This window comes from Cynocephalus volans, chromosome 1 (genome assembly GCF_027409185.1).
Source record: "Cynocephalus volans isolate mCynVol1 chromosome 1, mCynVol1.pri, whole genome shotgun sequence".
In the NCBI taxonomy this organism is placed as follows: Eukaryota; Metazoa; Chordata; class Mammalia; order Dermoptera; family Cynocephalidae; genus Cynocephalus; species Cynocephalus volans.
In genome coordinates this window covers 120,160,525-120,169,826 of record NC_084460.1, presented here as the reverse complement: position 1 = coordinate 120,169,826, position 9,302 = coordinate 120,160,525, and the positions used below count along the sequence as shown (strand labels likewise).

Below are 9,302 nucleotides of genomic sequence, written 5' to 3'. Positions count from 1 at the left end.
AGCTGGCCAGTACAGGGATCCAAACCCTTGACCTTGGTGTCATAATACCATGCTGTAACCAACTGAGCTAACTGGCCAGCCCCAACGTGATCTCAAGGGCAAGGGTCTGTGACATATCGCAGAAGTACAATAAATGCATGTTGAGTGAGGTCTGACAAGCTCCAAACCCAGATGTTGTTACCAAACCTGATACTGGCTGCCCACTGCAAAACAGAAACAAAAGACTCAAAAGATAAAAGTTGGTGAAAAGGGAAGGCATCTTTATTAAGGACAGTAACCTGAAGGAGATGGTATGCTGACCTACCTCCCAAGCTTTACTGAGGGTTTTTTGTTTGTTTGTTTTTTTAAAAGGTGACCGGTAAGGGGATCTTAACCCTTAATTTGGTGTTGTCAGCACCACGCTCTCCCAAGTGAGCTAATCGGCCATCCCTATATAGGGATCCGAACCCGTGGCCTTGGTGTTGTCAGCACCACACTCTCCCAAGTGAGCCACGGGCCGGCCCTACTGAGGGGTTTTTAAGGAGGAGGTTGAGGGAATGGAAAGCAGGAGGAGGAGATGTGAGCTGTGGGGGTTATGTGTAAGGGGCCAGGTGCAAATTCTTGTCAAGGCTCCATCTGGCTTCTGTTTTGGTCCTTGACATTATCTTACGGTCCTGCAGGATTTTGATTTGCTTCAGGGTGAAATCAGCATAGCTTCATTGATGTCTTCCTTGGTTTCTCAGGGTCTGAAAAACCTCTCTACACTTATGTAAATAATGTCATCCTGTCCCATAACCAAGGTTCAAAATGGGAAAAGACAGACCCTCAGAGAAATGCATGCCAAGAAAAACACTGTGTCTTTTAAGATTTTTCTGAAGTCCATGCGGTTTTAGGTCCCAACATGGTTTCAGTCCTGCTACTCCAACAATCTGCTGAGATGACTCTGCATGTCAGAGAAGAGCTGACTATTAACCCTTGTTCTACCTACGTCTCCCTCCCTCACCACACATACTTCTGCATTTTGAGATACAGAATTCATTGCTGCACCAATGCAGCATCGATTACTTTTTAGAGTGACAGTGATGTTTTCCCATTGGCTGAGTATCCTATGTGTCTCAGCATCAGTGTTGCATAATGTGAATTATAGGGATTATGTGTAGGTAATTTATTTGTGCAGCACTTAACAATAGCAGCATGGTGTAGGGCAGCATTTCCTAAATTGTTATAAGAAATCCTTTAATTCTCTTCTGGAGCATGTAAATAGACATGATATAGAAAAAGAATCTGGTCAAAGAAGATAGGAAAAGTCTGAAAACTATATGCCCCCTTAGACAGACCCAGTGTATATTAGCACAGTAAAGGCTCAGAAGTCCGGTGATAAAGAGAACTGTTTAACTTTTTTTACTGGTGCTTCCAAAGCACTGCTGAACACAGTTCAGGACATACTAGTATCCAGGAAGTACTGCATTAGAAGTCAGAAGACCTAAGTTCTCTCCCCACCCCCACCCCCACTCCCCGGCACTAGTGCAAATGTATCATCTGGAACCAGATACCTTCCCTTTTAGAGCCTCGGACTCCTCATTTGTAAATTGAAAGAACTGAAAATAAAAATCTAAAATGACATGGCTGGATTAGATTATTTCTAATGGCCCCTTTTATCCCCACTTTCTGTCCTGCTGGGACAGATGAACCACTCTGGCTTTGATGCCTTTGCTGTGTTTAAAAGTCTCCCAAGGGCCGGCCCGTGGCTCACTTGGGAGAGCGCGGTGCTGATAACACCAAGGCCACAGGTTCGGATCCCATATAGGGATGGCCGGTTCGCTCACTGGCTGAGCGTGGTGCTGACAACACCAAGTCAAAGGTTAAGATCCCCTTACCGGTCATCTTTACGAAAAAAAAAAAAAAGTCTCCCCAAGTGAGTACCTAACTCTGCCCTACCCACCCAGGAATAGCTGGGCTGGTGCGTGGACGTTCTCTCAGTGCAGCCGTTTCCCTCCGGCAGGTAGGTCAGAAGGGGAATTACCGTGCAATCCCGAGCTGGTTGTGCCAACTGCAGGACAACCTTCCCCCCCAGTTTCGTGTTTCTTGGCGCCGTCAGCCTCGCCCGCCAACTTCGGCAGCGGGTACAGCCGTTCCCTCCGCCGCCGCTTCTTGGTCCCCAGCTTCTCCTCGTGCTTGTGGAGCCCGCGCCGCACCGCACATGTTTTCTCGGGTCGCAGGTCCGGGGCTTGTACTTCTTGCCCTTGTAGAATTTCCTGAGGTTTTCTTTCTGAGTCTGGATAACTTCGGTGAGAACGCGAGCGATGGATTTGCGGACAACTCGATTCTTGGAGCGCTCGGACGCCGCGCCGCCTGTGCCTTTGGCGACGTGCAGCTGGGACAGCTCCACCTGCAGGTCGTCCAGCTGTTTCAGCAGCTCCTCCTACTTGCCGCGAAGGTCCCGAGCCTTCATCTTGGCCGTGGCCGCCACACACGGCGCCGCCGGCTCAGAGGCAGGACAACCTTTAACATCACACAAATCAGCCATTCACTTCTCGCCTCCTTTGCAAGGATCACTGCCCAACATGTCCAAAGAAACAATAGATTTGTGAAAATAGTCAGGTGAGACCATGGGTTATGGAAGACCGGTGGATAGGAGAAAACTGACAGCCGTCGTCAACCAGGACCATAAAACCCCCAGCACCTGCCAGGAAACCAGATACCAAGAGCGTAGGAGGGATGTGAGGCTGAACTTCCCCTGGTCTTGACAGAAAATACAGCCACCGAAAGGCCCTTCCCCTTAGAGCACACCTGTGGAAAAGGAAGTGCGTCTGGCTCAAGTCGGATTTTGGAATCGTGGCCTTCATGCAGACAGAGGTCAACCGATTGGTATTTCCCACTGATGCAGGCCCTCAGCATGACGCCACGTTCAGAACAAAAGTCCATACTTTCTGCTAGGAAGGGTGGCCTCCAAATGGCCACTGTTTAAAGCTCACATTACACATAAGCAAAGTGGTGCCCTATGATTATCATTTCAGCAAAGGCAGAAGCACCATTATTCACAACAGTCTGTAGCCGGGTTTTTTTCCCCACTGCAGTGGATTGAATTCTGTTCCCCCAAACTCCCTGAAGCTTGAATTGTGTCCCCCAAGTTTCACGTATTACAAACTTGGCCCCCACTGTGACTGTTAAGAGGGTGGAAAATCCTATTATGGTAATTGAAAGGTGGAGCCTTGAAGAGGTGATTAGATTGTAGGACTGTGCAGTAGTGAATGAATTAAAAATGGTGGTCAGGGCGTGATTCTGAGGGCTTTAAAAGAAGAGGAGAGTCTGTTTTTTTCTCTTGCTCTTTCTGCTGTCTCTGCTTCCGCCATCTTGCAAAGTGAGACCCTTGGGTCACTGTCACCATCACCAGATGGACTTTGGACTTCCCAGCCTCAGAAACTGTAAGCAATAAATGTCATTTTTCTTTATAAATCACCCAGTTTCAGGTATTTTGTTATAAGCAACACAAATGGGCTAATACACCCACCCACTCCAGGATCCTTTCTTCTTTCCTTTCCTCTATCCTGGAACATTACAGAGTATCCTTCTGCTTCAGGCCTTGCCCTAGGCTTCACGGCATGCCATGGACCTTATGTGAATCTATATAGTGCCACTCTAATAGGGGTTGGATACAAAAGTGCTTAAGGCAAAAATCAATTTTTGTCAGAATTACCCTTAAACGTATTTTATTTATTTATTTATTTATTAAAAGATGACTGGTAAGGAGATCTTAACCCTTGACTTGGTGTTGTCAGCACCACGCTCTCCCAGGTGAGCTAACCGGCCATCCCTATATGGGATCTAAACCCATGGCCTTGGTGTTATCAGTGCCACACTCTCCCGAGTGAGCCACAGGTCAGCCCTTGAACGTATTTTAAATCATCTCTGAGGGTAGTGAAATGGTCACACTCTGAGAAGATCAAGGATAGAGAGTGTACTTGTTTCTTAACTGAGGGACTATGTCACTCATCCTAACTTCCCCAGGCCATCGATCGACTCAGTGTATGGAATGGTTCTATTTAAGTTGCTATTTCCCTTTCAGGGTTTTGTTCTGTTCTGTTTTGGTTAAAATTGAATTTGTGTAAGCTAAATGTGTATGTATAAATAACAGGAAAATATCTACATTCTTCCTGCTAATAGAGCTTACCTACATGGTGAGGACTGAGACTGGGGGATGCTAGAACAAAAAGATGGTCAAAGACAAGGCCAGATTTCCCTGTAGTGTCCTTTATTTATTTATTTAACAAGGAAAATGTATTCAAGTTTTTCTCATGTAACATGAAAAGATCTCTAACTGCAAGTTGCTCACTATCTGTCAGAGGGAGATAAACAGCAATAAGACAGTGTCACAGGTGCTGTAACAGCGTGTGCTATGAGAGGCCACAAGGTGGGGAGCAATTCCTTTTTCCCTGTGACTAGATCTTATCCATGTCCTTTCGCTCTGTGCTCAGGGCAGCATAGCAGGTTGAAGCCTTGCTTACTCTGGTTCAAGGAGCCCTGCATCAGGCTTGGGCAATTTGGCTTGTCTTGCTAGGTCCCTCCCACACCCAGGGAAGGGCTGCTCTTATGGTAAGTGGGACTAGAGGGAGTGCGGGGCACAGACACCACAGACGACGCATCTGCAGTTTTCCAATATGTCATCTCTCTTCTGCAGTTGGGGGGATCTTGCTAAGGGTGAGAGGGGACCTTGGACCCCTGAAGTGTGCTGTTTACCTGTGGACTGCCCCTTGGCAGTGCTTCTCTATCCTCTTCGCCCTTTGTGAGGTGGGACAAGAATTATTATTTCCACATTATGGTCTGGGAAACAAAGGCACAGAAGCCAGAAGCAGAGATGGGAGCCCTGTACTGAGCTGCCCTCAGCCCACGGCCCCTCTTCTCACTGACCCCCTCAGAAGGAGGTTATGCAGGACCCTGGATCCATGGTAACAGATCCATAGGAAGCCCATTGGATGAATGTTCACATTATTTCCCCGACAGAAGCTATAGAGTGAGTTTTAGAGTGTGGTGGGAAAACCCTACAACTTTTTTCTGGCAGTAAGGTCCTTCTCAATTGAAGGCTGTGCCTGGTATAGTTAAAAAAATTTTTAAGCCCTGGAATGAGACAGAATCCACCATGTTTTACTTGTAAGATATTGGACAGATTACTGGACCTCTCTGAACCTCAGCTCTTCATCTGCCAAATGGGAAAAACAGCACCTGCCTCCTTGGATGACTGTGAGGAATGGATACAGCCAGGTGCCTGGCCAAAGCAGGCACTCAGCATATATTAGTTGCCACCCAAATTCTTTGGTCCTTTCCTACAGGGGTATTGGCTATGCAAGCATCTGGTAGGTTTAGCAAGTTGTCCTACTGGGGGCGATAGAAGCTCATGAGTCATTTGCAGCATTAATGTTTGCATCCATTGATGGGATTTTCACTCAAAAGTGTCTCTTTCTAATCTACTGCTTTTTCCCCACACACTCTGGCCAGGGTGGTGGACATCCCGAATTCGTCTTTTCTTTGGTATATTTGAAGAAGGGGCATGAGGCTTCTGTCAGTGCTTGATGTTGGCAATAACCACATCGCATTGTTTTCCACAGACTTTCTCCGGGATGAAGGCATCTAATGATGAAGGATATTGGTCATCAAAGTTTTCAGGCCTCTGGCTCAGCAATAAGAAGAGATGAGGGTGCATAGCAGCATTTACATTAAATGGTTTTTTTTTTCTTTTTTTTTTTGACTGGTAAGGGGATTGCAACCCTTGGCACCATGCTCAGCCAGTGAGCGCACCAGCCATCCCTATATAGGATCTGAACCTGTGGCCTCGGCACTAACAGCACCGCACTCACCCAAGTGAGCCATGGGGCCGACCCTAAATGGTTTTTTTCTAGGGTTAATTCTGGAGCCTGCTATCCCTGAAGAACTTTATTTTTATTTATTTATTTATTTATTTATTTATTTTTTAAAAAGATGACCGGTAAGGGGATCTTAACCCTTGACTTGGTGTTGTCAGCACCACGCTCACCCAGTGAGCTAACCGGCCATCCCTATGTAGGATCCGAACCCGTGGCCTTGGTGTTATCAGCACCACACTCTCCCGAGTGAGCCACGGGCCGGCCCGAGAACTTTATTTTTAAATTAGCTGAAGCCCTTTGGTTGCCATAACAGAATTCAATTACTGTTAGCTGAAGAGAAAATTGAGAATTTTATAAGGTTATGTATAGGACTATCTCACGATATTCAAAGATAGTAATAGAGTAAAGCTGCAGGAAGAGTCTAGAACAGGCAACCACGAAGCCATTGGAACATCTCCCTGCATGCCTGCTGGTTCCTTTCTCCTCCCTCCTCCTAACGGGATAGCATATGGCTGTTGAACTCTCCTGAGAGAGTGATGGTTATAGTTCCAGCCAGTTCTGTATCGGAGCTGTCTAGGCCACAAATCTCAATTCCCGGCTTGGGAAAGGTGTCTATCCTGGGCCAATGAGCTACTTATAGCCAGGGGAAATGAGTTACACAGTACAGATATGGTTGCTGGAACCCATCCCATTATGAGCAAAGATACACTACAATTTGTGACCAACAACTGAAGATGGGGTATTTATGCTGCACAGTTGCTCCCTGACTTACAGTGCAGTTATGTCCCAATAAATCCATTGTAAGTCAAAAATATCTTAAGTCAAAAATGCATTTAACACCCTGGTAGACCCATTGTAAAGTCGAAAAATCATAGGTCGAACCATGGTTAAGACCGGATGCCCCTTGACTTATGATGAGGTTAGGTCCTGATAAATTCATCATAAAGTCAAATAATCGTAAGTCAAACCATTGTAAGTTGGAGACTGTCTATATAAGTAAAGCCAAAATGGTCAAACATGAGCAGATATAACCAAAGAGACCTGAATCATCACTGAGAAGGATGAACAAAACTCTCCAGCTTCTGGGGGGACTGAGATGGAGAAAAAGCAGGGCTTGATGGGGTAAGTAAGAGAGGGCAAAGAGAATTCCTGAGTGTACCCCTGGAGGCTGGGGAGAATGACAGCGGCACTGCAAGAGGCAGAAGAGAGAGAGAGGCAGTAGGACACTGCTGTCTGTTCCCTAGAATAGCCCCTCCTCTAATTACTGCTACCTAGGCATTTTGTAATCCCTTCCTTTCCTACAGCTGATTCTAGATAGAGTCCCTGTCTCCTGTCTCCCATCTTCTTGCCCAATCAAAGGAAAGTGTGTTTAAAATATATAAATTTATAGTGATGACAAAAATAATAGTAATAATAGCTTCCACTTACTAAGAGCCTACTATACCCCAGCCATTTTACGTAGTCTGTCTCTAGTTCTCACAACACCGTGAGCCAAACATTGCTATTCTCATTTTGTTGATGTGGAAAACAAGTCAACATGATAAAGCACCTACCCCAAGTCACACAGCTGCTGAGTCCCAGCAGAGTCAGACTCAGGTCTGCTGATCGCTGCCACCACACCACAGGCTCCTTTATAAAGGAGATAAGGAATTATATTAATTTCCTATTGCTGCTAGAACAAAATACCACAATTCTGTGCTTAGAACAACGCAAATTTACTGACTTAAAGTTCCAGAAATCAGAAGTCCTAAAGTCAAGGGGTTGGCAGGACTGCATTCCTTCTGGAGGCTCTAGGGTAGAATCTGTTTCCTTGCCTTCTCCACCCTTGCTAGGTCGCCTGTACTCTTTGGCTCATGGCCCCTTCCTCCATCTCAAAGCCAGCAGTGTAGCATCTTTAAAGCTCTCCCTGACTCTGCTTCCATCTTCCCACCTCCTTCTCTCATTGTATCCACCCAGATGATCCAGGATAATCTCTCATGTCAAGATCTTTAACAAAAACTAGTCACATCTGCAAAGTCCCTTTTGCCATGTAAAGTAACATATTCATAGGCTCCAGGATTAGGACAATGATATCTTTAGGGGCCATTATTCTGCCTCCCGCAGGAACCATGTCTGTCTCGTTGAGTGCTGTATACCCAGCACCTAGCACAGTGCTTGTTGGATATAAAGTGCTCAAGAAACATTTGTTAAATTGACGAGTGAGGAATAGAAAACTAGATTAACTAAAAATCTTACCCTCTGCTTTTATTTGTTTTCATTTTCATTTTAGTTTTTGGTTGCTCTACCTTAAGACATGATGGAACCAGAGGGACCACCTCTGTGTTGAGCAATCTGCTCCTCCAGCCAGCCCTGAATTTAAAAATGGACAGCCCTTCATACCTGTTATCTAAGGTTGAGTGGAACTCTAAATTGTAAATAAGGTCTTTAAAGTGCAGAGGGACTGCCTGCAATCTACGGAGGTGAGGCCTTCAAAACTATAAGTTAAAATTAGACCACAGGGGCCGGCCCGTGGCTCACTCAGGAGAGTGTGGTGCTGATAACACCAAGGCCATGGGTTCGGATTCCATATAGGAATGGCCGGTGCGCTCACTGGCTGAGTGTCGTGCTGACAACGCCAAGCCAAGGGTTAAGATCCTCTTACCGGTCATCTTTAAAAAAAAAAAAAGACCATGAACAACCCAATTTAAAAAATAAACAAAGGACTCGAATAGACATTCCTCCAAAGAAGATAGAGAAATGGCCAATAAACACATGAGAAGATAACCAATAGCATTAATCATTTTGAAAACACAAAGCAAAACCATAAGAAGATATTTCACACCTACTAGAATGACTGTAATTAAAAAAAGAAATAAAGAAAGAAAATAAGTTTTGGTTAGGATGTGGAGACATTGGAACCTTCATACATTGTTGGTGGGAATGTAAAATGGTGCAGCCACTGTGGAAAACAGTTTGTCACTTCCTCAAAAAGGTAAACGTAGAGCTATCATATGACCTAACAATTCCACTCCTAGCTATATACCTAAAAGAATTGAAATTGGAGACTCAAACAGATATTTGTATGCCAATGTTCCCAGCAACAGTATTCACAATAGCTAAGAGATGGAAACAACTCATGTGTCCATCAACAGGCGAATGGATAAACAAAATGTGATATATACATACAATGGAATATTATATAGTCATAAAAAGGTATGAAGTTCTGACACGGGCTATATCAGATAACCCTTTAAAACATTCTGCTAAGTGAAGGAAATTAGAAACCAAGCAACAAATATTTATTTATTTGTTTTGGTGGCTGGCCGGTTCGGGGATCTGAACCTATAACCCTGGTGTTATAAGGCTGCGCTCTAACCAGCTGAGCTCACTGATCAGCCAGAGCAACATACATTGCATGACTCCACTTATATGAAATATCTAGAATGGACAAATTCAAAGAAGCAGAAAGTAGATTAGAAGTTACCA

At 45.0% G+C, this 9,302-nt stretch overlaps 1 pseudogene; it reads right to left on the bottom strand.

Moving 5' to 3' along the window:
• Nucleotides 1–1,955: 1,955 nt before the first annotated feature.
• On the bottom strand, nt 1,956–2,506 carry LOC134386434 (large ribosomal subunit protein uL29-like; annotated as a pseudogene).
• Between the last annotated feature and the right edge of the window lie 6,796 nt (nt 2,507–9,302).